General features: G+C 43.5%; 1 long non-coding RNA gene across 1 annotated transcript; it reads left to right on the forward strand.

The window, feature by feature from the left end:
- The first annotated feature begins 403 nt into the window (after positions 1–403).
- On the forward strand, positions 404–3,498 carry LOC120105783 (uncharacterized). Its single transcript, XR_015968027.2, has 3 exons — positions 404–1,621; positions 2,533–2,633; positions 3,364–3,498. It is a non-coding gene; the product is annotated as an uncharacterized LOC120105783 (long non-coding RNA).
- The last annotated feature ends 3,304 nt before the right edge of the window (positions 3,499–6,802 follow it).

Genomic DNA, 6,802 nt, shown 5'->3' on the forward strand with positions numbered 1-6,802 from the left:
AATCCCATGAAGAATAGCTGAAAATACTATTCATTCATGAAATTACTGTTCATGGCTGAAATTACTGTTCATATGAATAGTGTTCCGTGAAGATACTGTTCATATGAACAGTGTTACGTGAAGACACTGTTCATATGAACAGTGTCATGATATAAAACTTTTTTTTTTCACTGTTGTTCTTCTTCCTCCTGCGCTCCCAGGTTCTCCAACTTCAACAGCGATTCCGCGAGCGATTCTCCGTGTCCAAGGCACCGCATTCCCAGCTTCCCAGCACGTTCACAGCAACGTCCCAGTCTTCTATTCTCTTTTCCCATCTCATCCCATGCGAAAACAGGGGAGGAACAACGCGTCAGCAGCATCCAGCTGTTCCGTACATTCATTCCTCCCAAAAATCAAGCGGCTGCAGCTCCTCCCTCTTCCGTGTGGACCCGGACGACCGTCTCCTCCAGCAAAGATCCCGCAACGCCCCTTTTCGGATCAGCTCCTAGCAAACATCAGTCGTGAGCTGTGCGAAAACAAGGGAGATTTCGCAATCAATCCTTGCCATCTTTCAGCCTCCCACGTCCGATTTCAAGCCGTGATCCCAGCATTCGAAGCTTCCGGAGCCGATCCAGCCTCTCCCATTGTCCACGACGCATCCGGATCCACCTCCCGGAATCCCAGCGACAACGCTCTTCACGCGGTGAAAATCCCAGCTGTCTGCCCCATCCGTCCGCAATCACCGTGCTTCCCAGCGTCTTCAACGTGTCTCCAAGGGGCTATAAGAAGAGGGGAGGAGGAGCTGGGAGGGGGCGCTCGGTTGGGCCAAAGAACAGGGAAGAGGAGGTTCTCAGCTCGATTTTTGCAGAAAAGAAGAAGAGGGTGGAGCGCTCGGTTTGGGAGAGAAAGAGAGAATGCTTTGAAAACAGAGCATTGCAATTTTTTTTTTAGTTTTCTATTTGAGTTTAGTGTGAGGCCCAATGACTCCACATCGGAAAGACTCGTTCTAGAGCTTGAGCATATGAGGCGGGTGTCTCCTAATCCTGCAGACGCGTTTTGGGTGGAAAACAAAACCAGAGAGGGGTGAAGGACGCTTACGTGAAGCCCCAGAATCAGACAATATTTGGCAGGAGAGCCCCGCGGTCCCTCCTCATGTGGCCCCCACGTGGGCACTGGGTGCCTCACGTGCTCCGCGCAGGCGGGGGCGTGACATTTGGTATCAGAGCCGAGGACGACTCTTGTCCGATGGTGGGAAGGGTGTGAGGCCCAATAGTCCCATATCAGAAAGACTCGTTCTAGAGTCTGGGCATATGAGGCGGGTGTCTCCTTGTGAAACCCCCCCCCCAAAAAAAAAGGGAAACGGGCCGGCCCGAAAAGACCGGGCCCGTCTCCTCTTTTACGATCGTGCCCTAGGCACGATCGTGGAAGAGGGGGCTGTTGAGGGGTGAGGGCGGCAGCGTTGGAGAGGAGGTCGCCGGAGGGGTTGATGCCGGAGAGGAGACAAGCGTCGAGATCTGGCCGGCCGCGGAGGAAGACCACTTCCCTTCGCCGAAGATTCCGACGGGTGAAGAAGCGTGGATCCGAGGGGAGTTGCTCACGGTTCCTCCTCCGATTTCTCGCCGGAACCCCCCACCGGACCGAGGTAATCCTTCCTTTGTGTTTTATTTCCTGGATTTTGGGTGGTATGGGTGAAGAGTTGGCCGGTGAATCGTCGGAGAAGGGCCCGAAACAGGGTACCCCTGTTTCGGCCTCTTCTTTCCAATTTTTGGCCGCCGCCGGCCGCCGGGATGGCCGAGATGCATGGCGGTGGGGCTGGTCGGGTTTGTGTGAGGGTCGGAGATGGATTTCTAGGGCTTTGGTTGATGGGGGATGGTGGATCCGAGGTCTTCTTCCTCGTGATCCCGTCCCTTCCTCCTCTTCCTTTCGCGTGGGTTGGCCACTGGCGGCGACGGCGGTCGGGGGGGGGGGGAAGGCTGCTTGGGTTGCCGTCGGGTGGGGGGGAGAGGCCGAGCCACCATGAGGAGGGCCTTCGGCTGATGAAGGGAGAAGAAGAGGGGAGGACTTCGGTTGATGATGGAGGAGAGGGAAGGGAGGAAAGATGTCTGCCGGTTCTTGGAGAAGAAGAGGAAAAGCCTCTTCTCTTCTTCCCTTGGCCGGTCACCATCGCCGCTGCAACGATGGCGGCCGGCGATGGTTCGGCCAGTGGTGTTGTCGGGTTGGGGAAGGAGAGGGCACAGCCACCATGGCTATTGCCCTTGGATCAAAAAGATTTGAGGGAGGGAGATGTACTCCCAACTATGAAGAGAGAGGAATCATCCCTTTATGTTGGTCTCTTTACCGGGACCGGCCATCATCCCGGCGTGGCAGCGGCCATGGCTGGCGACGACGTAGGCCGGTGGTACAAGGTGGGAGTCGGGCCACCCCGATTGCCCTAGATCTGGAGGGATTGAGATGTTTGGGGACCTGGTGATGGACCCCATAGTAGATGTGAATTATGATTTAGAATATTTAAATATTAAATAATTTATTTGTGATTTATAATTGATGTTGTAGAGGAAGAGTCGGCGGTGCCAGGAGATTTTGATCAGGGGACTCAGCACCCCAGCGCGTAGGTTGTGATTCGGATCTGTGCTTGTGTCAGTCCACAAATTTCTGTAAGAATCCCTACATCTGAACACTTTTATTTATGCATATATTGGATTTATCGTTGGATATATTTTATCAGTATGTTGCTATTTGTTTTTGAGCTTGTATGACACTATGAGGTGTGCATTTTGTTTATTATGAAAGTATTGAAATAATTAAATTGGGAAGAAATAACATATTTTTGAGAAATTATGAAAATATGTGACGGGATTGAAATGTGATTAAACATGTAAAACTAGACATGTAAAATGGGTTGGACTAACCTTGTCATGAGATAGCCTCTACGAGCTTATGCGTAGGATAGCTGCCACGAGCTTATGCGTGGGATAGCCTCTACGAGCTTATGTGTAGAATAGCCTCCACGGGCTTACGCATGGGATAGCCTCTACGAGCTTATGCGTAGGATAGCCTCCACGGGCTTACGCGTGGGATAGCTGCCACGAGCTTATGCGTGGGATTTGTGCAGTCTTGGACTGGGTCATGAACTTGGTTAGTCCAAAGCCAGAAGTGAAAAGTCTGAAAACTTGAGAATCAGAGTAATACGGGAATGGATCACATAATGTGAAAAAGGATTTGTGTATATGTACTGATTATATACACTTGTTGTTTGTTGAGCTTTTGAAAAGATGAAATGGCATTTATTTGATGTTTTGATTATTTTATTATTATTACTGTGTATGGCTGTTGGGATTCTTACTGGGCTGGAAAAGCTCATACTACACTTACTTTCTTTTTCAGAGGCACTGGATTTGTAGAGACCATTGGGTGGGACGAGAAATAAGATCTGCATGGAGTCTGATTGCTGGATAGATAGAAGTTAATCTATCTTTTATTTATGGACACTTGAAATTATGTAATAAATCAGTACATTTTGGTTGGATTTGATTTAATTTCATTAATCATTAATTTTGGCATTTATGGAATTATTGAAATTTTTGTTTATCTTAGGCCTTGCATGATCTTTAGGGCACTGCTCTAGAGCTCATGCGGCCGGTTGCGTGCCGGACCCGGGTGGTGGGTTCGGGGCATGACAGAGTGGTATCAGAGCTTAAGGTTAAGGTATCCTAGGGTTTATGTTCAGGTAAGTATCAGTGGAGAATTATGATAGAAAAACTATCAGAGATTTGGTTTATAATCACTTGAGATTGTAACAAGAATGATATTATAATCTAAGGTTTAAGACCACTAGGGACTGTGGCCTTAGTGGCATTAAAGTTTGAGGTTTAAGATTATTGGAAAATGTGACCAGTTGGAATCTAAGCATATGTTTAAGATCACTAGGGATCGTGACAGAAATATATCATAGCTTAAGGTTATGATCACTTTGGACATGACAATTAAATTCAGTGCTTAAGCTGTAAGATCACTGGGCATTGTGATAAAATGTATGCATCGGTTTGGTTTTCGATGCATACGGAAGGAAAGTATAAATTGTCTCTGATCATGATAAGAGAGGTTTGACCTAAGATAAGTGTAGGTCAACAATGGCATATCGAGTATACCATGTTCAGATATTATTTAAATGATTTGAAAGCTCAAATTTGATGTGGGTTTTGATGTGATCATACTTTTGGTTTTGCTGCTAATTATTAGAGTGGGATTTGTACGTTGATTTAGTATTGGAGTAAGCTAAGGAGATTTCATAATATTGAAAGAAACGTTCTTCGAAGTTGAAAATGTATGTGGATTATATCTGGTGTTGGCATGTTGGATATTGCAAATAGGTCTATTTTCTATGGATGTATTTGATTATTTTGAGGCCATAGAGTATGCATATTGATGGGAGAATTCTAATTATTTGAATTCTCATGTTTGGATTGGGTTACTGGATTTTACTTATAATTGTAGAAGACTATTTGATGTGTTAATTTAAAACTCAAGCCTAGGTTTAAGATTTGAGCAGGGATCTTTTGTCATTGTTGATGAAGCCACTAATAAATGTCATATTGAGTAGAGACTTCGGTCATGAGATGCTTACATGAATTATAATATATAGCATTGTTGATGGATGTTAAGAATCTTGGTGAAGGAAGATCAGGAGATCGATCGAGTTAAATTCTAATCATAGTGTATTGGCTCAATGACTTCTAACCCATTGAATTTGAAGTAAATTCTGTTGGAAGGAAAATCAATGTAGATCTTCTAATTAAATTGCTAAGGGAATACAAGAATTACCTCCCTTTAAATTAAACTTAGATATTTTGGATTCTAAAAAGGTTATGGAGATCACGTAATGACCTTAAACTTGACTAAAGGATTGGGGGTTAGTTATGGTAAGTACACTCTATATAAATCGAGGACAAAAAGATCTAGAGGTTTTGCTCTAGTTCTACTTGAAAATTTAAAATTTGGATTTTCTTAGTCACGGTGCAAAGTGATGCTTTGGTTAGAAATCATTTTGTGACTTTAAAGAATTTAATGAGTTAGATCAGAGTGCGCAGCAGAAGTGTAGTGGCTTGAGTTATTTTGAAACCGATTAAGGAAAAAAAAATAATAATAATAATACCTTGATCTGAAAGGTATTATGATAGAAGACTTGAGTTAGTTTTCTAGTAGAGGGGAATGTCGTTGATTCTTTGCCTACTGGAAGTAGTTATGGGCTCTCCTATTTTTAATAATTCTAAGAAGAATTTTGGGGCATCTCAAATTTAGCGTTAACAGATTGATAGCTCAGTGATTAAGCTTGGTCTTGGAATGATTTAACATAGTTCTTCGACTCCTAGCTCTGACATTGTTAATATACCTATTTGAACAGGTTTGCGATTTTCCTAGGATAAAGGTTGATCATTTAATCACAGGCAAAGTTAAGAAAAGAAAAATGATTATAGAATATTAAGAGCATTTGATACTAAAGATTTCTCCTATTTCTATTAAGCCAATTATGATCTCTATGTAGAATCAAGAGAAATTAATTTCTTTGGGATATAATTATGGCATTTTAATCCAAGGTTGGGAGTTTGGAATTCTTTTGAAGGAGATCAAAAGAACTTACTACGTGTGGTAAATAGAAAGGATCAAGTTTTGAGATGCTATGATTTTTGTATGTCAAAATCTTGTGAGTAGGTACTCCGAGAGGGAGACTATTTGAGATCTCAGGGATGATGTGGGAGAAAGAAAGGTACTGGGACCAGAGATAGTACAACAAACTGTGGATAAGATAATGGTGATCAGAGAACGGCTCCTTATAGCTCAGAGTAGACAAAAGAGTTATACTGATAATATGAGAAGAGAACTGGAGTTTCAGGTTGGTAATTATGTTTTCTTGAAAGTATCTCCTACTAAAGGTGTGATGAGGTTCGGGGTTCGTGGCAAATTGAGCCCTAGGTATGTTGGTCCATTCGAGATCTTGGACAGAGTTGGAGAAGCAGCATATCGCTTGGCTCTACCACCAGCTTATCAGGTGTACATAATGTATTTCATGTTTCAATGCTGAGAAAACATATTCCGGACCCGAACCATATGGTAAATTTTGAGCCTATAAGCCTGCTGTTAGATGTATGCCCTAGAAGCCAATTTTGGCTGACACATTATTAATTCTAGGACATAATTTGTACTTGACTTTATTATTATTGAATAAATGAAAGGCATCTTTTTCATTCATATTATTATTGTGTCTATGAATCGTCCAAGGAATTAATAAGATGATGATGCATATTCTCAAGAGTTGAGAATTTGAGCCATGCATCATTAGTGATTAATTTCTAAATGCTCCTGATCGATGGATCATCATGAGGACGGTGATCGATCCGATGAGATCAGTGCACACATTACTTTCCCTGTGGATGGACGAGACTCGAGTCCACGGTGTAGGGACACTGAAGTAATAGTGCAGGTGCTTGTTAGAGAACAAGGATACTGAGCGTGACCAATACAAGAAGTCACTTGGATGTCTATCCACTCGTCAGTGACTTGCTTGATGTTGCAGTAGTGTGACTGGTCCTTTGACCTGCGATGCTTCGGCTACTCACAGTGAGGTTATTGTAGTTTGACTGCACACATACATGGTCTCTAGCCATATGGGTCCATGCAGTGTAGATTGGCTGCAGTAGGTTCACTGTAGGAGTAGGGTATGCACCTATAAGGAATCTATCGACCTTGATAGATAAGAAGAGATCCTATGTGATTTATAAGATTGAGTTCGTAAGACCTCGGCCGGGGCAGATTGCATAGTGGAGAA

This window comes from Phoenix dactylifera, chromosome 8 (genome assembly GCF_051530095.1).
Source record: "Phoenix dactylifera cultivar Ajwa chromosome 8, Ajwa_hap1_PhDact_Kaust_v1.1, whole genome shotgun sequence".
Lineage (NCBI taxonomy): Eukaryota > Viridiplantae > Streptophyta > Magnoliopsida > Arecales > Arecaceae > Phoenix > Phoenix dactylifera.